This window comes from Acinonyx jubatus, chromosome B2, assembly GCF_027475565.1.
Source record: "Acinonyx jubatus isolate Ajub_Pintada_27869175 chromosome B2, VMU_Ajub_asm_v1.0, whole genome shotgun sequence".
Lineage (NCBI taxonomy): Eukaryota > Metazoa > Chordata > Mammalia > Carnivora > Felidae > Acinonyx > Acinonyx jubatus.
In genome coordinates, this window is record NC_069385.1 from 146,638,008 (window position 1) to 146,661,458 (window position 23,451).

At 48.2% G+C, this 23,451-nt stretch overlaps 5 non-coding genes across 5 annotated transcripts; 4 read left to right on the top strand and 1 right to left on the bottom strand.

Moving 5' to 3' along the window:
- Positions 1 to 5,940: 5,940 nt before the first annotated feature.
- On the top strand, positions 5,941 to 6,022 carry TRNAS-AGA (transfer RNA serine (anticodon AGA)). The gene has a single exon. It is a non-coding gene; the product is annotated as a tRNA-Ser (tRNA).
- A 6,152-nt stretch (positions 6,023 to 12,174) lies between these two features.
- On the top strand, positions 12,175 to 12,256 carry TRNAS-AGA (transfer RNA serine (anticodon AGA)). The gene has a single exon. It is a non-coding gene; the product is annotated as a tRNA-Ser (tRNA).
- Positions 12,257 to 12,628: 372 nt separating this feature from the next.
- Positions 12,629 to 12,700, top strand: TRNAD-GUC (transfer RNA aspartic acid (anticodon GUC)). Its single transcript has one exon. It is a non-coding gene; the product is annotated as a tRNA-Asp (tRNA).
- A 3,626-nt stretch (positions 12,701 to 16,326) lies between these two features.
- Positions 16,327 to 16,408, bottom strand: TRNAS-UGA (transfer RNA serine (anticodon UGA)). Its single transcript has one exon. It is a non-coding gene; the product is annotated as a tRNA-Ser (tRNA).
- A 5,230-nt stretch (positions 16,409 to 21,638) lies between these two features.
- Positions 21,639 to 21,710, top strand: TRNAQ-CUG (transfer RNA glutamine (anticodon CUG)). Its single transcript has one exon. It is a non-coding gene; the product is annotated as a tRNA-Gln (tRNA).
- The last annotated feature ends 1,741 nt before the right edge of the window (positions 21,711 to 23,451 follow it).

Genomic DNA, 23,451 nt, shown 5'->3' on the forward strand with positions numbered 1-23,451 from the left:
TATCAAGATCAGAGTGAAAAGATAAAATGAACAGTTCGTGGGGAAGGAATCTGACAATAGAGGACAAATCACAGGTTTCTTTATAAACGTGACTTACCAAAGCAGACACAAAAAGAAATTAAAAGTTCAAACAGTCTGAAGTCTACGAGAGAAATTAAAGTCATAATTACCCTCTGTGTTAGCTTGCTATGGCCGCCATTACAAAATACCATAGAATCAGAGGCTTAAACAAGAGAAATTTATTTTCTCACATTTCTTGAGGCTAGAAGTCCAAGATCAAGGTGCAGTCTTGGTTTATCCAGAGACCTGTCTCTCTGGCTTGCAGAGAGCCATTTTCTCTAATGTGAAGATAGCTGTGTCCTTATATGGCCTTTCTTCTGTGAGTGCTCATCTCTGGGGTCTCTTGGTGTGCAAATTTCTTCCTATAAGCGTACCGGTCAGATTGAATTAGCGCCCATCCTAACAGCCTCATTTTAACTTAATTTCCTTTTTAAAGTCTCTATCTCCAAGCGCAGCCACATTCTGAGGTGGGGCACTGGGGTGAGGGTGGTGGTTAGGTCTTCAGCATCTGATTCTGGGAGGGAAAGGGTGCCTGGGTGGCTCAGTCGGTTGAGCATCTGTCTGACTTCGGCTCAGGTCATGATCTCACAGTTCACGGGTTCAAGCCCCATGTCGGGCTCCATGCTGACAGCTCAGAACCTGGAGCCTGCTTCAAGTTCTGTGTCTCTCTCTCTGCGTGTGTGTCCCTCCCCCATTCATGCTATATCTCTCCCTCTCTGTCTCTCAGAAATAAATTTAAAAAGTTTAAAAAAATGCATCTGGGAGGGAACACAATTCAGCTTATAACACCTTTTGACAACGCAAACAGTATGCAAAAATGGCTTCACTGTTGAAAACTTAAACCATTAAGGAAGGAATAATACCATACATAAACTCTCTCAGCAAACAGAAAAAGTAAAAACATTCGTAACTCTCTTGATGAGGCCTGAATAATCTTCATACTAACACCTGACAAGGATATTACTAGAGAGGAAATCCCAGGTCAATCTATGTGTTGAACATTCTAGATGTAAAACTCCTAAATCAAATAATAGCAATCAGATCCAGTAATACCAGTGATCCAATGAGTTGAAAGTAAAGAGGTAATGTTTGTCTTAGTAATATGAAATTTGTTTAGTATAAACATCAATCACTTGAAATGTATCACAAAGAGTAAGAGAAAAAAATCAAATGATCATAGCATTTGACAAAATTCAACACCCCTCATTAAAAACTTTCACCAGTCTAGGAATGGAAAGGAGATTTCTTAATCCCATGATGCATATATACAAAATCCGACATCTAACATCCTGATTATGGTAAGTATTTAACACTTTCTCCCAGATACTGGGACCAAGACAAGTATGGTCACTCCCAACACTGCTTTCAAAGTTGTACTGGGATCTTAGCTCATAAAATAAGTTAAGGCATAACAAAGAATTAAAGACATTGAGATTGGAAATGAAGAAATATGACTGTCATCATTTGCAGATGGCACAATTAGGTGCTTGGAAAACTCCCCAAATCTACAAATTATTAGAATTAATAAGTAAAAATAGCAAATTTGCTGCATACAAAACCCAACATCCAAATAAATATATGTCATCTTCATACACACTGGCAAAAAAAAAAAAAGACAACTTTTTATTTATTTATTTTTTCAACGTTTATTTATTTTTGGGACAGAGAGAGACAAAGCATGAACGGGGGAGGGGCAGAGAGGAGAGAGAGGGAGACACAGGATCGGAAACAGGCTCCAGGCTCCGAGCCATCAGCCCAGACAGGCTCCAGGCTCTGAGCCATCAGCCCAGAGCCTGACGCAGGGCTCAAACTCACGGACCGCAAGATCGCGACCTGGCTGAAGTCGAACGCTTAACCGACTGCGCCACCCAGGCGCCCCAAGACAACTTTTTAAAATGTCACTTACAATAGCAAGAAAACTATGAATAACCTAATAACAAATACCGTAATAAATGTCATTAAAAAGTACAACAGTGCTACATTAATAGCTCCGAATCACTGTGCAGAGAATTTTAAAAATTGTCTAAATGAAAGGATATACCATATTCATAGATTGAAAGACACAGACTCAATGTATTTGAAATAAAATATTCAAACAGGACTTTTGGTAGAATTGACCATCTCTAAAATGCAATTTCAGGGGCTCCTGGGTGGATCAGTCGGTTAAGTGTCCAACTTCGGCTCAGGTCGTGATCTCATGGTTCGTGAGTTCAAGTCCCGCATCGGGCTCTGTGCTGACGGCTCAGAGCCTGAAGCCTGCTTTGGATTTTGGATTTTGTGTCTCTCTCTCTCAAAAATAAACATTAAAAATTTTTTAAAAATCAAAGTGTAACTGCCAGTGGAAAGGACTTAGCATAGTCAAGGAAGTCTCGCATAAGAACAAATCTGGAGGATTTTTACTACCACATAACAAGACTTATTCTAAAGCTATACTGATTAAGAAAGTGTGCTACTGGGGCGCCTGGGTGGCTCAGTGGGTGGCTCAGTGGGTCGGGCGTCCGACTTCGGCTCAGGTCATGATCTTGCGCTCCGTGAGTTCGAGCCCCGCGTCAGGCTCTGTGCTGAGAGCTCAGAGCCTGGAGCCTGTTTCGGATTCTGTGTCTCCCTCTCTCTCTGACCCTCCCTCTCTCTCTGACCCTCCCCCGTTCATGCCCTGTCTCAAAAATAAATAAACGTTAAAAAAATATTTAAAAAAAAGTGTTACTGGCATAAGGACAGATACAAAGATCAATACAACAAAATAGATATGCCTACACAAAACCACACACATGTAACAAAGTGTCACTGCAATTCAATGGGGCAAGTGATAGATTTTTCAAAAAGCAGTTCTGAGTCAGCTCAACGTACAAAGGAGAACAATGTGGGCATTGACCTCCTCTGTAAACTATCCCCTAAACTAATTCAAGATGTATTCAAGACCTAACTATGTGAGCTAAAACAATAAATGTTATCGAGGAAAACAGGAGACTGTCTTCACGAACTTTGAATTAACGAAGATTTCTGTTTAAAAAGCACAAAAAGCAATACCCATTAAAAAAAGATAAATTGGACTTCTTTCAACTCAAGAACTTCAGCACATCCAAAGACAACATTAATAGTGTGAAAAGGCACAGGGCGGGAGGAGATATTTGTCACACACACATTTGGCAAAACATTTATGTCTAGAATGTGTAAAGAACTCCTTAAAATCAGTAAGAAAAAAGGCTATAGGCAGTAACTCAGATGGGGGGAATCTGGGTAATCTCCTGGGGCAACGGCTGAAAAACTGGTCACTAACAGTGAGGGCGTCTTTCGAGGTGTCAGTAGGCTTCCCCTCAGGGTGATACAGGTGCATTATTTTTAATTCTCTGGGAAGGCAGAACATTTCAGCTTTAACGTCTATACAGGGTACAGCAGGTTGGCATAAACATCTAGTTCCACTTTCTGAACCTTCCCTTACGACAGAGGCTAGAAGGTTAAAAGTACAAATCCTGGGCGCGTGGGGGGTTCCGTCGGCTAAGGGCCCGACTCTTGACTTCAGCTCAGGTCATGATCTCATGGCTCGTGGGTTCAAGCCCCATCTCGGGCCCTGTGCTGCCAGCTCAGAGCCTGGAGCCTGCTTCGGATTCTGTGTCTCCCCCTCTCTCTGCCCCTCTGCCCCTCGCACTCTCTTTGTCTCTCTCAAAATTAAGTAAACATTTTTTTAAAAAAAGAAATGTAAACTACTTTCTGACTGTTGTGTTTTCTCAGATTCTGTTTCTGTCTATCTGATACCCACTGATCACAGGGCCAAGTTAACCCCCGAGTTTGTTTTTTTACATCTCCTGCCATCCAAAGCCCAATACTCTGAACCACCTCCCAAACTGCTTCTAGGGGACCCGAGTAGCATTTAAGTTTTCTTGCAATGGCACCGACCTCTCCTCTCTGAGACCAGGGCACAAGTCACTGGCTGACTTGCTTTCTGCCATGACAAAAGGCTCTCGTGCCAAATTTTGACAACCACTGCCCTGGAAAGTACACTGGTGTTGCAGAAGCCTCCAGATTTCTGCCCCGCGGTTCAGGCAACAGACGTCTGAAACCAACCATTCCAGGGGCAGCGTCTGGATTTTCTGGTTTCTCGACTGCAGAGACAACGCAGGCTCTCTGGGAGCCCATCTCCGCGGGGTTGGATTAGAGCTGGCACCTCCCTCCACCCCCCCCCCATCCCAAACTTTCCTAGGGGTCTGTATTCTTCATTAATCCCTTTCGCTTACAATAGCTTCAGAGGTTTTGTTTTTGAAGGAAATCTTTAGGGACATACAACCCAATGTAGTAGTGATGAGGAAAAAGACGTGAACTGTAACGACACAGCTCAAGGAAGTTTCACAAAGGGAACGCACCTGTGTACCCGGGACCCCAGAATGAGAAACCCCATTCTCGGCATCCCGGGCAGGTCCTCCTCGTGGACTTTCGCAGCCACAGGTACCTTCGACCATCACCTGTCTGATTCCTAATACTGCACATTTGTTTTGTCTGTTTTGAAAGCATGAAACGTGTCTGGTTTTTCGCAGGTATTTGACTTCCCTCGAATTACAGTTCCACAGGAATTTACTGAAAACGTCACAGGTTTGTTAAAAACGTGTGGACCAAATAAAAGCGTCATAATGTGACACATTACGGCAACATCTATATCACAACTTCCATTTTGCTTTAAATTTGCACTTAGTCACGTTATAAGTTGACCCGATTTGTAAACAATGACTACGCGACTGATACTCAGTTTGATGGGAAAGGCAGTTCAGCCAATAGACTGCTCAGTTAAATACGGCGTCAGGCTCCTTTACCCCAAACCCGCCTTAATACTCCCCTCAGAGCAGACTCCCCTCCATTAAACCGGGGGTTTCCTAGAACTGATTTTATGTTAGGAGAGGAACCTCCTTCATCTCCCTCCCACCCCCTTCCCTCTTCCCGTCACCTATCTCCCCCCTCCTCCTCTTGTCTAGTTTTGCCTCAAAAAAGGGACATTTATTCAAAGAAAAAAAGGCACAGAATAGCAAGATACTCATCCCTGTCTCCCTCCCCTGCTCCTCCTCAACCCCCCTTCCCGCCAGGCACAGACCCCTGGCTGCTGCCGGGAGCAGGACAGCCCCTCTCACATAAGGTCGGGAACACCGAGGGGCATCTCCTCAATGGAGGTGTTGCAGAAGGTCTGGGTGTCTCCAAGAGTCCCCTTGTCTTCTTCGGTCACCACGGTAATGGCCACAGTCTATGGCCACATATGGCTTTAGCCGCCTCCACGCATACTTCAGTCCTGCGGGCGGTTTAGTGGCGCCGAAGCCCCTTCTGTCTTGGGCTCGAACCCCCTCCTCCTCCCCACCCATGCCCTCTTCCTTCCCCTCCTTGTCCTCCCTGTTTAAAAATTAGATTAAGCCCTTCTAAGCAGGATAGACCAAATCCGCTTCAAGAGTTGGGAAAACGCGGCCAGAGAAACTAACATGTAAACCTAAGAGGAAATACAGACGCTGCGAGGCGTTAGTTAAACCTGGAGACAAACAGCCCGGGCCTCGGCCCAACGTCAGAGCCGAGTGGGAAACAAGAGGCTTAGCAACCTGCCGGCGAGGGGATGCAGAACTCTGAGCGCCCTCCGCCCGGGGCACAAAGCCAAGGAAGCAGCCCCCCGCCTGGTGCCCGCCTGGTGCCCACCTGGTGCCCGCCTAGAACTCACCGGGAACCCACCTGAACCCATCTGGAGCCCGCGTGGAAGCCCGGAAGTCCTGGAAGCCCGGACTCACCCGCGACCGCTGGTGGCACCGCCGCTCCGGGTCCCGGGGGTCGGCCGCAGCGTGTCCGCGGAGCTCCCGAGGGATCGTGCGCGTCGCCGCCGCGGCCCACGGAAGCGGGGCCGTGCGCTCCCGCCCGCGGGTAGTCGTGGCCGAGCGGTTAAGGCGACGGGCTAGAAATCCGTTGGGGTGTCCCCGCGCAGGTTCGAGTCCTGCCGACTACGGCGTGTTTTTCTGCGCCCCCGCGGGCACTGCGGGGTGGCCCTGGTGACCAGGGCCCTGCTCCGTCCCTCTCGCTGCCTCCGGACTCCCGCCGTGCGGCGGCTTTTTTAAAACATGGTCTTCACAGGCAAAACCCCCCCGCAAAACCCACCGAGCAAGCTTTTCTCTGCGGCGACGCCGCCTGGGTTTCCTCCTGCGGGTGGCGCGCCCGGTGGCGGGGGCACAAGGCCCGGGTGCCCCGCAGACCCAGCGCGGAGGGACCCCGGGCCCTGCGCGGTTTGCGGCGCTCCCGCCGGAGGACGCCACGCGCGCCCCCCGTGCGCCCCCGCCCGGGCTGGCGGTCTCCGGGCCGCGGGCGCCCCCTGGCGGCGGGGCCTTCCCGCCGGTCCCGGGCCCCCGACCACCTGCTTGCTCCACTCAGTTCTCGTCCGTCTTCCTGCGCCTCACTGTTTTCTAGGCAACCGGATCGAATGCAAAACAAGCGAGCTGCATGCGTCACGACGAGTAGTACAGAAGAAGAACGGTAACCCGACAGCGGGGACGATGGGGACAGGCAGCATCCTGTGCCGCCCAGAGACCTACTTCGGTGGACTCGACCTCATCTGCGTGGTGCTCGGCTAAAAGCGCACAATCTGAATTTAACTTTCGGGAAAGCATCAAACTCAGGGTGAGGGGGCGTTCTACAAAATACCTGCCCAAGTTAGGCTTTGAAGGTCAATGAGATGAAACACAAAGATGGGGGCGCTCTTCCAGACGAAAGGACTAAGGAGGCAGGACAAATGAATGTCATCTGTTTTTCTTGAAATAAAGGATTCGCACACTTGGCAAAACAGTAACAAGGTCTCTAGATCAAATAAGAGTGTTAATCCAGATTTCATAACTGTTCTGTGCTTAGGAAAGAGAACGTCCCTGGTTTTAGGAAATACACACTGAAGTATTTAGTGGTAAAGGGACATCTTGTCTGAAACACACTAGAAAAAAATTATATATGTGTAAACTTATTTCTATATATCTAGCTATTAAAAAACACATATCATAAATTAACAGCGAATATAGGTGAAGGATTTATGAAAATTCTTTGTACTATCTTGCAACTTCTCCATAAATTAGAAATTAGATCAAAATAAAAAGTTGAACGAAGAAAAAGAAAGCAATAGAACAATTAATTTAACAATATGCTCCTTTAAATAAAAACCCAAGCACAATTTTAGCATTAGACATAACATTAGGGAAATACTATGTTTCGAAACACTCAATTTAAAAAAAAATGTTTGTTTATTCACTTTGAGAGAGAGCATGTGTGCAAGCAGGGTAGGGGCCAAAGAGAGAGGGAGAGAGAGAATCCCAACGTGGAGCTCGAACCCATGAACCGTGAGATCAGGCTGAAATCAAGCCGGATGCTCAGCCACGGGAGCCACCCAGGTGCCCCGGAAAGACTCAATTTTATCAAGATGACAACTATTTCCAAATTGATCAATAGGTTCAATAAAATCCAATCAATCTCTATGTATTGTATGGAAATTAACTCACTGCTTTAAAAACACATTTGGAAATGCAGAACAGCTTAAAAAAACAAGAAGCTATTGAAGAAGATAGCAAAGTTGGAAGACTGATACCATATATATATATATATATATATATATATTCAAGACATATGTAATTACTTATAAATCCATACTAATTAAGACAGTGTGCTCTTGGTTATTATATATGTAAATACTAAAACATTGTCTTCTTATAGTTATTTTAGAGAAAGAGTGAGAGTAGGGGAGAGGGGCAGAGGGAGAGCAGGAAAGAATCCCAAGCAGGCTCCACACTCAGCTCGGAGCCCCATGAGGGGCTCCATCAGATGACCCCAGGATCATGACCTGAACCAAAATGAAGAGTCAGCCACTCAACTTATTGAGCCGTCCAGCGCCCCCATTATCTTCATTATCTGTGTCAACTTGGCCAGGTTGAACTACATTCCCCAGAATTCCCTTTTCTATGTGTTTCTGATTGGATGGTCCCCAGGAGACATTCTTGGGGGAGATTTGGAGGAAGAGGTCAAGTAGCAGCCATCTTGTTGCTCATTCTAACTCATCTGCTGACTTACCTCCTCAGGAGGTTACCCCCTGAGGTTACCCCCGGGACCCGGAGCTGGGTCTGCCACTGCCCCCCACCCTCCCTTCCCCTGCACCCTCCTTCAGCCTCCCCCTTTCTCGGATCACATGTGTGCGTTTAGCCCTAAATGAAGGGCCCTGGCTTCTGCGGGACACCTGCACCACCAAGTTCTGAGGCAACCAAAGCTGACACAGATTTCAGTCCGTCCGGTGGGATCCAGTTCATGCTTGTGGGTTCCAGCTTGTTCTAATCTTACCCACTTTTTATCTGTCTTCCCGTCTGGGTCAAACTGCCCTGGGGGGTCTGAGCTTCAGCACTTCAACATTTATGTGGACTATTCAACCGGCTTCTACAAATCTACATGTGTACACATGTATCTGTCTATCTCTACGTATGGATACCTGTATATGAAATTTACATAACTATCCCGGGGGGGGGGGGGTCCGCTTCTGCCATTGAACACTGACCGCCCTTATTTTTTCATGGACTCGCACTAAGCGTTAACCCTCACGTGTTGACCAGGAATACATTTAGTTGTCGAAATGTCTGCATTCAAGAAGAGGGTCACGGAAGAAAAAGATGATTAAGCAACCACACAAAGGAATGGGCGAATACCCCGCCAAGATTTAAAGTCAGATCGGTGGGCTGGAAGCAGCCAGCGCCAGAGGGACTTGTGATCTGCAGCATTGTGGAACACCTGAGACCAGACATACTCGTCCACGTTAAACTGGCAAACGGAATACGGTATACAACCCAGTGTTCTTCAGACAGCAAGCGACTTCAGACGGTGACTAACGCGGATACCTGGGAGAAGAAAAACAGATGAGAAAAAAAGCACCCAGCTTACTGCTGGAAAACAGATCAAGAGGGACATTTCATGATGGTAAAGGGGTAAATACATCAGGACACAACACCCCTACATCTGTATACAATTAATAACAGTTTCAAAATACATGTAGCAAAATCCGAGAAACTGCAAAGAGAAAGAGAAAAATTCCTCAAATACAGTTAAAGATTTTAACACTTTCTTTCAGTAATTGGTAGAACACAACGGTCAGGAAAGTCGGTCAGAATATGCCAGATTTGAACAACATTATCAATGAACTTGACCTAATTAACATTTATCGAACCTTCTATCCAACAACAGAATATACGATATTCAAGAAACATTGACTACTCACCAAGGCAAATTGTATTATGGGCTATAAGACAAATCTTGGTAAGTTTAAGAGGATGTGAAATCATGGAAAATATGTTCTCTGATCATGACAGAATTAAACCAGAAATCAGTAACGGAAATTAAAGACAATACATCTAAATAACCCACAGGTCAAATAATATATCACAAGGGAAATTTAAGTTTTTTATTAAGAAAATAAAAACAAGGGGCACCTGGGTAGTTCAGTCGGGTAAGCGTCCGACTTCAGCTCAGGGCATGACCTCATGATTCATGGGTTCGAGCCCCGCATCGGGCTCAGGGCCTGGGGCCTGCTTCAGGTTCTGTGTCTCCCTCTCTCTCTGCTCCTCCCCTGCTCACACTCTGTCTCTCAAAAACAAAGATTAAAAAAAATTTTTTTAAAGAAAGTAAAAACAAAACATAAAACATCTACAGCTGAAGCTTTGTATAGAGAGCAATTTATAGCAAGAGATGCTATATTATAAAAGTTCTTAAATCAGTGAATTATAGTCCACCCCAAGAAACTAGAAAAAGTGAACCTGAAACTAATATAACACTGTGGATTAGCGATACTGGAATTAAAATTTAAAACTTAATTTAAAAAAAAAAACTAGAAAAAAAGAAGAGCAAATTAGATGCAAAATAAGCAGAAAGAAATATTAAAGAGAAAAGCAAAATTCAATTAAACAAAACAGAAGAACAGAGAAAATCAGTGAACCCCAAAATCTGGTTATTTGACAAGTTGAATAATATTGACAAATCTCTACCAGACTGATCTGGAAAGAAGTCACATATTACCAATACCAGGAAAGAAAGAGGGAACCAGATTCTGCAGACAATAAAATAATGTTATGAATAATATTATGTCAATTAATGTGATAAATTAGGTCAAATGGATCAAACTACAGCTCACTCAAGAACAACTAATCTAAGTTGCCATCAATCTATTTAACATAGAATTTGTCATTAAAAACCTCACAAAGGAAAATCCAGGCCAATAAGGAGCTTTATTGGTGCACTGTACCAAACCTTTAAAGAAGGAAGAACACCATGTGCACATAAACTTTTCCAAAAGTTAGAAGAGGAGGGAGCACTTTTTCTATTCGTTTTATGAGGTCAACGTTACCCTGATATCAAAACCAAATGACAGTTGAGAAAAAATATCACAGACCAATATTCCCCATGAAAAGAGTTGCAGATATCCTTAACACATTTTAGCAAATTCAATTAAGTAATATTTTTACTTTTTTTGAAAGAGAGAGCGTGGGTGTGGGAAAGGGACAGAAGGGGAGAGACTCTCCAGCAGGGTCCACATGGGACTCAATCCCATGTCTCTGGGTCAGATGCTCAACCGACTGAGCCACCCAGGCACCCAAATCAAGTAGTTTTTAAAAAGCATGATATGCCACGACCAAATGGGGTTTAGCCACGAGACCCGAAAAGTGATTATTGCTTTTCAGTTCTCAAGGGGGTCATTTCTCGTGTTTCTCCCCAAGGAAACACGAAGACTGGATGCTTTCATTCCAACATTCAGTAGCCCTGTGGATTCATGAACGTCTCTTACCTGCACATTTTTCTATTTGTACGCGTGGGTGTTGGCACTTCGTGGGACTGTCCTGAGGGTTCAATGGAGTTACCAATCGGAAGTCATTTTCTAGAAGATGAAATACATAGCCCGTAGATCCTTGCCTTATTTCCACCAGATCAATTTCCATGCCACACCTCTCCCTGTTCCTTCAAACACATGACAAGTGATATAGAATCATCCTATAGTTTGAGAGGACGTGTGGGGACCCTTTACATCCAAGTACAAAGAAATGCATATACTTGGCCTGAAAATTTGAAAGCGAGAGAAAAGCTGAAAGCAGAAAATGAGGCTAGCTACGATTCCAACACACACAGGGAAGTTAGCATTCGGTGTTTTGTTGACACATGTCTAGTTGTAGTTGTTGCTGTTTCTGCTGTGTGTGTGTTCGGACACACACAGGGTTTTTAACGTAAGGGTATGCAGTGGCATATTGATTTAAACCTGGCTTTCCATTTTCACATTTTCCGGTAATATAAATAACACAGAGAGCAATGCTTCCTATGAAAAATTTAAGGAAAACAAAAGTGATCGAAATAGACAGCTACCCTCACTTCACCGCACATCTTTGCTCTCTTGTTAGATTGGCGAGTGTCCCGTGAGATTTTTTTTTTTTTAATGTACTTGCTTAATTTGGGGTTTCACTTTCTATACATGGGCACTATGTGTACGTGCTGTTATGGGTACTAAGGTTCACACGCATTTTCCAAGTAGAACGACGAGGATCTAATTCTTTACGGGCTACCTGGTGCCCTGAGATCGGGCCGGCGTCACCGTCCTGCCTTCCTGGCCAATGTGCCGCTTCCATGGTTCTGCAACGACAACATTGCGGCGGCCTTGGTGACCACGCAAAGCGGCTGTTTCTGCCCCGTTTCCTCGGTCCGAGTGGAGGGTTCACGGAAGCCACGGCGTCTCCCACTCCCGGGACCCCGGAAGGGCAGGGGTTCAAAGGCCGCGGGGTCAGTGGGGGCCGTTCCAGCGCGGAGAAAGCAGACCCCGGGTGCGACCCCGCGCGGGCCCAGGCTCAGACCGCCGCCTCGTGCCGGACTCACTGGTCTGCTGGGAACACTGACGCTCCCGCGGTGAGGACTCTCCTCCCCGCGCTCCCGACCGCCCGGGCGGCACGAGAGGTCGGGCCCTCTTAATCTGTACCGTTTTACAGGCCAGCCCCCCATTCTCCCCGCGGGTTCGCGTTCCGCTCACCGGGCCAGCCGAGCGGTGCACCGGGCCCGCGAGCCGGGCTTGGGCGCCGCGCTGTCTACGACTTGAAAAAAGCGGCCGAGCGTCGTGTAGTCGTGGCCGAGTGGTTAAGGCGATGGACTAGAAATCCATTGGGGTCTCCCCGCGCAGGTTCGAATCCTGCCGACTACGGCGGCTCCTTTTCCCGCGGGCGGGCGAGCGGGACACCCCCCGCCTTTTTTTTTTTTATCAAAGCCCGGGAGCCCCGCGGAGGGGGCGCGGCTGTGCCGAGGGCGCAGCAGGTGCGGGGGTCTCGGGGACGCGCCGCGGGCGCCCCCGGTTTCGGGGCAGCTCTGGAGCGGCCCGGGGTCGCCGCTTCGGCCGCCTGCGTCCCCCAGCGCGGCGGAGCAGCGCGGCCGGGGAGCGGGCGCCGTCGGGCCGGCAGGGCGGGCGGGGTCGCCGGCAGGGGTCGCGGGAGCGAGCCGCGCGCCGCCCTCGGGGCCCAGAGCCCGCGGGCGGCGGGGCTTGGCTTTATGGGATCCGCAGGATGGTGCCACCGCGTCCTCCTCGTTAGTATAGTGGTGAGTATCCCCGCCTGTCACGCGGGAGACCGGGGTTCGATTCCCCGACGGGGAGCACGGAGCATCCTTTTGCGTCCACACCCGCCTGTTTTGGAATCCCTGGCCGCCCGGAGAGCCGCGGAGCTCGACCCGGTTGGCGACCGTGAGCGGCGGGGACCGGGAAGCGCTCTCCCGCCGCCGCGGCTCCTCCGGGTGCACCTGCCTGATAGAAGACGCGGTCCAGGACGCAGAAGCCCGCGCGCCGTCTTGACCTCGTCCAATCAGCCTCTGTTAGGGGGAGCGCTCAGTGCCGGTTGGCGAGTCCGGGCAAGCTTCAACCGCGGACCGCAAGAGAAGTTACGACAGAGAAGTTCATTACTCACAGGTGGTGGAGGAAGGGCGCCCACGCTTCAGAGCGCCGCGTCGGGAGGTCGAGGCAGACAGAGCAACCCGACCTGCCTTTATTAGGGCCCGTGAGTGCAGTGCTCTGGGGGGAGGGGGGGGGTTCCAGGGCTAGGGCTGGACTGGCCGGTTCCAACCAGAAGAGGGGTCTGGGTGAGCTCCACAGGGCTCTAATCTAAGGAGAGCGCAATGTCATGGCCCTGGGAGGCAGGGGAGACTTGATCACGAGCGCTTCGGGGACGTCATGGCAGGAACGTACATTTGCTGTGACCCTGCGGGCTGCTGTGTAGGGCACACACCTGCACGAGGGCCTGGTGTCCCCTTCCCGTCCCTGCGGGCCTCGGCCCAAGAACGTGGATGCTGAGACCGCAATCCCCCCGGGGTAGCCTAGCTGGGCTCTCCATACACAGGGATGCGAATAAGAAAAATGAGTAGGAAACACACAGTCTAACAGAAAGATGGGCAAACGTCCAACGGGTCCTTCACAGAAGAGGGCATCAAAGTAACCAATAACCTCACCAGAAAAAGTGAGAAGTAAAACAAGTAGATTCCACTACTACATTCGTTAGAGTTCTCCAGAGAAAGAGAACCGATCGGACGTGTTTCTCGAGAGACAGAGATTTATTTGGAAGAATTGGTCACAAGCTTATGGAGGCTGGTAAGTCCAGAATCTCCAGAGCGGGCAGCGGGCCGGTGACCCAGAAGAACCCAGGCAGCTGGGCAAGTCTGAAGGCTGTCTGCCGCCTGAATGCCTTCTTGCTCGGGAAGTCAGTCTTTTGTTGGATTTATGCCCACCCACGTGATGGAGGGCAATCTGCTCTGCTCAGAGTCCACCAATTTCCACGTGAATCTCATCCAAAAACACCCTCATGGAAACGTCGCGGAGACACAGAATAACGACTGACCACACGGCCCAGCAGGTTGACACGTAAAATTAACCAGCACAACTATTTGCCCATTAGAAACGTTCAAATAAAATAACAGAAGACAAGGATGTGGACTCTCATTTGTGGGCACGCAGAGGGGTTCGATTACTTGCGAAAAGTACTTTGGCATCACAGGACTAAAGCTTGAACATACACACTTCCACAATTCCATCCCAGACGACATCTGCCCGGCAAAACCCCCGACTGATGTTGCCTTGAAAGACACGCACAAGAATATTCACGGCAGCACTGTTGTGGCCCAAACTAGGAACATTCCAGATGCCTCCGTGGAGGAGGTGGACTTTAAGAAATGCCTTGACATCTGGGGTTGATTTCCAAGAGTGGTGAAGGGGTGTGTGTGTGTGTGTGTGTGTGTGTGTGTGTGTGTGTTGGCTTTTTGTTTCATTTTGTTCCTCTACAAACAAAAGGTCTGTTCCTACCTGGACCTTTCCTTTCCACTTTCTTCTGCATGCAAATCAGAACACGGAGCCTTTGAGTTTATACTTTGTTTCCCGAATCAACCATAAGGCCCAGGTAAGTGTCCTTGGTCCCCGGATGTGCAGGAGAAGGTAGGAAGAGAGGGCTGGGACCAGAGAACTCTCCCCTGGAGTCTCTAAGTTGTAAGGTGGAGATACTGAACCCGGTGAGTGCCGGCCACAGACTGTGCTGTTAGGTTTGGGAGTTTTTCTCTAACTGACCTGATTTTCACTTTTTTTATTTTTAAATCCCACTTCTTTCCAAAACTTGCAAATGTGATACTATGACACACTCAATGGATAAAGTGTATCAGACCTCGATGTGCAAGAGAAACTCTAAGTTCAACTTCTTTGTGTATCATGTTATCTGTAAATTTCATGGTAATACCATAGTAAAAGTAATTCCACAGGCACTCATGTTCCAAAGATAAGACGATTGACTACCCCGGTCATTTACTTAGTTTACGTCCTCAGACCAGTGTCACCACAGATCTCCATTAGTAATTTTGCTCTAAAGTCATCCTGTGACGAATCCTGGCCCCTAAAGCTCCTATAAGTCTCCTTCCCTAACTCCCCTCTTTGAGACACCGAGACTCTTCCAGTCTGAGACTCTAACTTGCGGAGTAAGTTTAATACACCCAGTTTGCCAGAATCAGCAGGCTTTTTCCCTGATGGTTTTTGGAGGGGGCTCCACGTGGACTTTGTTCTTACTCTCAAACTAGAAATATCCACTTCTTGTGGTTTAACCAACTTTTCCCACTCTTGGGCCCTGGAATTTTCAGGTTGAGAAGGTTTCATGGGTGCAGAGCTCTTCACAAACCGATCATTCATATGAAGCCACAATAACAATCAGTTACTATCACTCAAAAACAGGTAAAACCTCATTGCTGTTGAATGATCCGCCCTACACTTGGGCTAACAAAACACTTAACACACAGTGGGTAACAACTCATACTCCCGGCCAACCACTTAGATTTATCTATGGAGGCAAAAATCTGAATAAGAGAGTCAGGCAGTAACATTAATTTTCAAGTGTAGACAACAGCAGTGAAAGCAAGCTGAGCTGCCCCTACACCTGCACCAACGTCTGGCTCCCTGGGTATAGACACAAACCCAGACAGAGTTCAAACTCAGTCCTGCCACTTACTAGCTGCGTGACCTTGGCCAACTTATTTTACTCCTATGGGTGTCCCTTTCCAGATTTTTAAACTGAGGATATGAATACAATTCACTTCACACGAATGTTGTAAGGACCTTACGTGCTAACATACACAAAGCGCTTGGAGATTTGTATGTAATGGGCGCTTGATAAATACCAGCTGATATTAACGTCATTCCTACGTGTGAACTACACCAGGATTGAGTTGCTGGCCACTAACCCTGCAATATTTGTGAAAAGTGACTTCACAACTGCAGTTAAGAAAGTCCTTGCTCTAGTTAGCATTTGACTGTGCAGTGTTGGGCGACTCAATGTCGGGTTTCCTTATCTGTAAAATGGGACTTATGTTACCTACATGATAGGGCTATGGGATTAAATGAGCTAATGCAGGTAATCCCAAATTCAGTGCTTGGGACATAGTAAGGATTCAAACATTGGTAGCTGTTAGAGCAAATACTGCTTTATAAAGCCTGAGTTCCCTAGAGCAGACGGTAGCAAGGAAAACACCTCGTCTCCAGAAGATGGGGCTCCGACTTTGCTGCCCAGCGACCCCGAGTTGGCTATGAGCCATAACCGTGGAAAAACAAATGGCCTTCCTCAAGTCAAGACGTCCACACCCTCACAGATTTACTCACCCCTTTGCGACTGTTTGGCATCGGAGGAAGAGGTTATGAGACCCAGAGAAATGGGTAGCAGGGTAGGCAGGGCGACCAGGGGACCCGGACGCCAAGGGCAAAACCGTAGCCGGCAGGATTCGAACCTGCGCGGGGAGACCCCAATGGATTTCAAGTCCATCGCCTTAACCACTCGGCCACGACTACCCGCTGATGGCCGCCTCCTGCCAGCGACTTTGAAGGCGGGCCACCTCGCGGCACCAGGCCGTCCTGCGCCTGCCCGGACGCGCCGCGACGCCGAGATGCGACGCAGGGAGGGAGGCTTGCTGTGCGGGAGTCGGGTCTGCGTCCACGCGAGGCCTCTCAGTCTGGGGTGCGGGGGTCACCCGGCAGCAAAGGGAATCGGGCGGCGCGGGTGGGATTCAGGGAAGACTGTCCGTGCCCGGAGTCCGCTCCCTCGTCACCGCCGGCCGCGCGTCCGCGGGGTCTCTGCGGAGCGGGCGGTGGTCCCGGCGGCCTCGGATGTGCAGGTGCCAGTGGCCTTGGGAGCGCGCTGGGAGGACTCCGAGTTGCTGGCGTCTGCTGTCGGCGCCCGCCACTAAAACCTCAATACCTCGATGGCCTTCACCTGCTTTGCGCTTTCCTGCTTTCCAAGAACAGGTTGAAACCCGACGGGAGCGCGGGTGCGGAGGGAGGGGCGGGAGGGAGCAGGTGCAGAAGACCATCCGGGAGGGGGGGTCCCTGCGCCTCGCCTGCCCCGGGAGGGAGGCCCCTTGGATGGGGAGACGCAGGTCGGACGGGGAGGACCCTGTGCACCTCCCCTAACACACGGGCGGTGTGAGCGCGGCCGCGTCTGGCTGAGTAATAGGATTGTCCCCGCGCGCAGAGACTGCCTTCAGCGGCACCCCGTGGAACCGGGTTCTTCTCTCGGTGCAGAATTTAGGGACCACAGGGGTGAGAACTGGGGATTGAAGTGCTTTGTCAAAGCTCCCTCACAGCACAGTCACCAGACTTGCTGATCCGGTGGGGAGAATTCCCTGCGCGCCCGAGGCCCTCAGGCTCCCGCGTCTGTTCTCACTCGGGGCCGGCGGAGGGACAGGTGCTCCCGCAGTGGGTCCCAGGCTGGCGCCCGGGAAGATCCGCTGAAATCCTGTCCCCCCTCCCACCTGTGAATGTGACTATTTGAAAAGAGTCTTTGCTGATGCCATCAAGTTATTAAATGGGGTCATTGTGGATTAGGTGGGGCCCTAAATACAATGATAGTGTCCTTATAAGGAGCAGGAGATTTGGAGGCACACGGGGACACAGCCCACGTAAGGGGGAGGCAGAGGTTGGAACAAAGCGGCTGCCAACCTAGGAGGCCAGCGGAGAGCCATGAAAGAGGTTCTCCTCGGTCCCTCTAGAAACACCAACCTTGGAGACAGCGTGCATTCGGGTCTCTGGACTCCGGAGCTGTGAGAAGATACATTTCTGTCGCTTTAAGCCACTCACTTTCTGGTAATTTGTTAGGGCAGTCCTGGGCCACCAAGCCAGCTCCCTTCCCAGGGTGCTTGGAACAAGATCCTTGTTCCGGACTCGCTCCCACATTCCACTGCAGAAGCCCACACAAATGGCTAACCTCCTTCCACGGCAAACTTAGTTTGGAGCAAACTCTCCTAGGGAAGGAACCCAAACTAAAAGAAATTATTTATGTGCAAAGACACTTGTGATGCTGTTAGTTATAATTAAAGCATTTCCAAAAATGGGAGGGGGTGATGGTATAGCTTAGGCGTTTGAGGGTTGTGGGTTATTTTTCTTTCCTTGTGTTTTTCATGATTTGAAGCACACATCGTGACTCAAATTTTTTTAAAATGAAGAAGCAGAAATCGTGACTTTATTGCTGGAGCCAGAAAGATGTATTCTCCAGGTACAAGGCTTCAGTATCACTCAGTAGCCAAACGTTGGAGGCACACGGGGACTACTTGTCCACCATGGCCGTGGAGCCCAGTTTTCCTGGGAAGGAAGGAAGCACAGAGAGATTAAGTGTCCGGCCCCAGGTCGCAGAGCTAGCAGGAAAAAGCCACTGAGTGGCTGCAGCTAGGAAATGTGAGTTCACTTGAGAGAGGATTTAGTGCAGAAAAGTGCCATGTTCATTTTGGGTTTTGTTGGGTTTTTTTTAATAGACGTTGTCAATCCAGTTGGCTTTTAAAACTCAATATTGGGCAAATAATCATAACAATTGATAATAATAGTAATAATAATAATAATTTGAGAAATAATTTGGGAGATTGAAGTCCTAAAGTAGCCACGAAGGTGAGGCTGGTGGCCGCAGAGACTGCCACGCTGATGTGCAGATTCTGAGAATTAGTCCTCAGCGAACAAACGTCTAGGTTTGTTTTGAGGAGGGCGTTTGTCTCCTTGGGCCACGCCAGAATCAGCGCCGAACAAAAACCGCCAAAATGCTCTGGAACAGATGAGCTCCGTGTTTGCAAAGCGTTTGCAAAGCAAGGTCTTCTGCTCTTGGCCTTGTTTATTTAGGAAAAGATGTTTATTATTAATTAAAATAGACCAGTTGTTCAACAATGCAGCTGGAGGGGGGCACACGTCCAGGAGGGCTGGGGCAGCTTTGTAAGGTGCCCTGCTCCTGGGCCCTCCACCTCATTGTCCCCGTCGCCCCGTGGATTTCACGTAGAGTAGAAAGTGATCCCTGTGGGCCTGGAGCCAGAGTCACCCTAGCGGTCGTCATGGGGATGAAACTTGAACTTGGCGCGGTGAAAAGGATGAGAGACAAGAACCTCCCTCCCGTGTGAGGATGCAGGCAGGAAACCGGCCCTGAACCAGCTGCTCGGAAGATACGGGAGACCACTCAGACCCCCCCCCCATGCCACAATTTTTTCTCATCTACGCGTAATCACAATGAAACAACTTGGAAAATACTGCCACTTGGGGACTAGAAGGGCGTTTGTGTGTGTGTGTGTGTGTGTAACTCTCTGTCTCTCTTCGTGAATGTGCACGTACAGAGGTGGATGAAAGCCATGTGCACACAGCAGTGATTCCTCCCGCGGAGAACATGCTGGGACCCCACACAGGTCTGGAAATAGATGCAGCCCCCTCCCGCCCCATCCCAGTCAACAGATTACGGAATATGTTTTGGGTTGAAATGATCATCCTACTCTGTGTAGTTTTCTGTCCCTTCTGATATATCCCACTTCGTTTATTACCCTGTCCTTTTATGTTCCCCCTTTTATATCTTGTCTGCTTTTGTGTTGACTGAACAGTTCTATGTTATTCTATTATTTCCTCTCTACCAACATGCAAGTTGCATGTTCTTTTAATTTTTCTTTCAATGGTGAGCCTAGAGATCACCACATATAGTCCTGACCCAACAGTTCTTATGTTACCATCTTTCCAGACAATGCAAAGGACTTAATGTTAGAAAAATTTAATTCTATTCATTCCTCTCTTGATTTAAATGCCATTGTTTGCGTGCACTTAATTTTTTTAATGTTTATTTATTTTGAGGGGGAGAGAGACAGAGCCTGAGCCAAGAAGGGGCAGAGAGAGAGAGGGAGACACAGAATCTGAAGCGAGCTCCCTGATGTGGGGCTCGAGCCCACGAACAGTGAGATCATGACCTGAGCCGAAGTCCAAGTCCATCCAGCGTTTAACCAACTGAGCCACCCAGGGGCCCCTGTTTGTGTGCATTTAAATTCTACATTCATTTTCTCCTCTAGAAGACATTCGTATTGTTTTATTCAGTCAATATTCGCTTTAATTTGACGATAATGTTCCATTTTTATTTGTATTTTCTGCATCTTCCTCTGAGATCCTTTCTACTTTATGTCTTAATCTTCAGGAAGCAGCTGGAATATGGTTTATGAGATAGCTATGACTGGGGGGAACAGTGCCTCTGTGAGTGGACAGGAAAAAGCCCAAGGAAACTAGGTTTATTTTGTTTTTAATTTTAAAAAATGTTTATTTGTGAGAGAGAGAGTGTGAGAGGAGGAAGGGCAGAGAGAGAAACAAAATCTCAAGTAGGCTCCACACTGTCAGCACAAAGTCTGACGCAGGGATCGAACCCATGAATCCATGGACTGTGAGATCATGGCCTCCGCCAAAGTCAGATGCTCGACCCATTGTGCCACCCAGGCTCAGGCCTAGAAACTAGGTTTAAATGACACAGGATTTGGCAAACTCACTGACAGTCAAGAGAGAAAAAGCTGTCGGGCATCTGCCTTCCATTTACATGCCAATTTCTTTACCGATTCCTGGAGAAGGTCAGAATGTAAGGGGTCTTCTCAGAGAGGACGCAGTAGAGGTGCGATTGCCCCACGACAAAGATGAGCCCGTCCCCCCTTCCGTCCCCATTCCATCTGACCTACTTATGTGTGAGTCCCCAGACTGCCTTCTCGGGAATCTGCACCCCAACAGCCCCCTGAGAACCAGTCCAGCTAGTATTTGGGCTTCAGTCACGGATACAGCTTTGACCTCACTCGCAAGACAAAGATTAATGAAAATTTTAGTCACAATTGAAAGGTGGTTCTCCTTCAGCAGTGTGATGCTTCATTTCTACTTAGAGAATTTGTTTTTATTCAGTTAGAGATCAGGTTAGGTGACATAAGAGAATCTCCAGATGCAGAATATTCATAGCCTGGGGTCCATGAACACCTGGAATAGTTTGCAAAATGATATATGTATGTATCTAGGGGCACCTTTGTGGGAAAGAGGCTTCCCAGATTTTATTTGATATGATCTGGAAGCAAGAGGCAAAAGAAATATACCAGGAATCTTTGCTCTACTGAGTTCTTTATCTTGGGAAAGAAGAGAAGAATTTTTCAGCAGCATTTTGTTGGGGGAGAAGATATAAGATGCCTGTGAATGAGCACGAACATTTTAAACCAATTCCCAGGGACTGGTACCAGCCCCCATACCTTCTCTGATGTGGGACTGACCTCCCTCTTGCAGGAACTTGGCGATTACTTACTCTCAGGAAAGATGGTTCGCTCTGTCCTCAGCCCTTCAGCTTGACAGTCTGGGATCGCTTCTGTCCCCTACCGTCCCCACCTTGGGGGGGGGGGGGGAGGATCTCCTCCGCGACAGCAGGGAGCCTTGCTGCTGAGAAACTCAGGAAAGGGGTAGCCTCGGCCGCCCGCTGGGGGAGCCGCTGCACCTGCGTCTGCGCAGCCGGGCGGGGGCGGCCGGGCCGGGATTGGCGGTGGGGGGCGAGCTGCAGAAAGGGCAGAGGGCGACAAAAAGCAGGACCTGTCTCATCTGTCCCTAGAAACCGATTTGCTTCGGAATTTTGCGCCGAGAGCCCGGTGCGCGCGAGGAAAAGCCTGCGTCAGGAGGCAGGCTGATACCTGCCCAGGGCGCAAATGTCAGCTTTTCCGAGGAACCTGGGCCACAAATGGGGATGCATCCTGTCGGGAAGGAGAGCTGTGAGCGACGGCGGCTGTGGGGTTCCATGGTGTAATGGTTAGCACTCTGGACTCTGAATCCAGCGATCCGAGTTCAAATCTCGGTGGAACCTAAGTATTTTCATCCTTTTTTTTTTTTTAAGTTTTCTTTTTTAGGAATGATCGTCAGGGAGTCCTCGGTTCACATGAAACCCAGAGTGTGATCTAGAAGGGGAAGATGACACGAACTCTTGTGTGGACCCCACTGCCTCCCTGCCGTCTTGTTCGGAGTGCAGAACCACCTCCCTCTTTCTCCCCATTTTCCTCTCCCACCTAACAGATATTCTGTGACGCTCATAACTTTGAGTTGAGTTGAACTTTTCCGGATTGATTGCTCTATAAAATGCCCTGAGCTCACTTGGTGCAGGGTCAAAAGGATGCGACAGAATTGAGGGAGAAAAGAGATCCTCTTGAGCACAATACTTTTCTGCCCAGAGAGAATGAGGCTTCATAATGTCCAGTAGGTACGATAACCAGACTTCAGAGGTGTTTCATTTTCCACGGAGAAATGAAGACTTGTGAAAATCTATTCATACTTTAAATAAAGGATTTCTTGAACTGTCTCAGATATTTGAACAACACTGGATGATGCCCATGTAAACTTGAAGCACTGTGGACAGAGCAAATAAAGACTCAGATACATTTTCTAAGTACTTCCGCGGTGTTCCTTTGGTCGTTTCCATGACATTGATCCACCGCACAGAATTGCTGTCGGTGACGAATTTGTTCCAGAGAAATCACGGGGCTTTCAGACTGCATCCTAGGACATCTCTGCGATCGTTTTATTTTCATAAAACTGAACGTTCTGATTGCAAGCTGGTTTTCTGGTGAATGTCTGCGTATGCCACAAGTTCAGGCAAGACAAGGAAGTTCCCGAGATCCTCAAGAAGTAATCCCAAAGTGCTTTCCTTACTTTTATTTCATCTATTGCCTTCCTAAAAACGGTATATATGCTTTTTCACTTAAAATTTACTAATGGGTATAAGCTTTTCATATGCCCTTTTTAAAAGTTTATTTATTTTGAGAGCTAGAGAGAGTGCGAGCAGGGGACAGGCAGACAGAGAATCCCAGGCAGGCTTTGCACTGCCAGCACAGAGCCCGATGTGAGGCCGGATCCCATGGACCATGAGATCATGACCCGAGCCAAAATCAAAAGTCAGAAACTTAACTGACTGAGCCACGCGGGCGTCCCTAAAAATTGCATATTTTAATTTCAAGATACAGAGTATCAGGCTATAAATGATCTTATGGGTCTTACTCTTTGACTTAATAACATATTGCTAAAATTATTTTTGTTGCAAGTAGCTGCCATTCATTCAGTCATTCGTTCACTCCTCCTTTCATGCATAATACTCTACTGTGTCGATATACCGCAGTTCATTCATCCATCTTTTTGTTAATGGGAAACTCACATAATTATACATAATATGAATTTGGTTTTGACTTAGGTCAGCTCTGGGGTCATGGGAAATTGAAACTGTTTTAGGGCAGAGAAAATCCACAATTCGATAACCACGCATTTAGCTGGAATTTATAACTTTCAGCTGTCATTCCCTCCCTCCAAAGGCGTAGGCACAGTAATAATCACTCGCCCTTCTATATTATACTACCCCGTTCTCCTAATTACTCATAATGCCTTAAGTCCTAGAGTTCACTGCCAGCAGAACTATGTCTCCAGGTACAGTAGGCTATTACTGGCGCGAACAGCTTAAATATCTACCTACACTTACTGTTTCCGGGAAGCAGTTCTGCATAAGACTTTTGCCATCTGTTTCTTTCTTCTGAAGGAAGAGATCTTGCTTTCAGACATCTGAT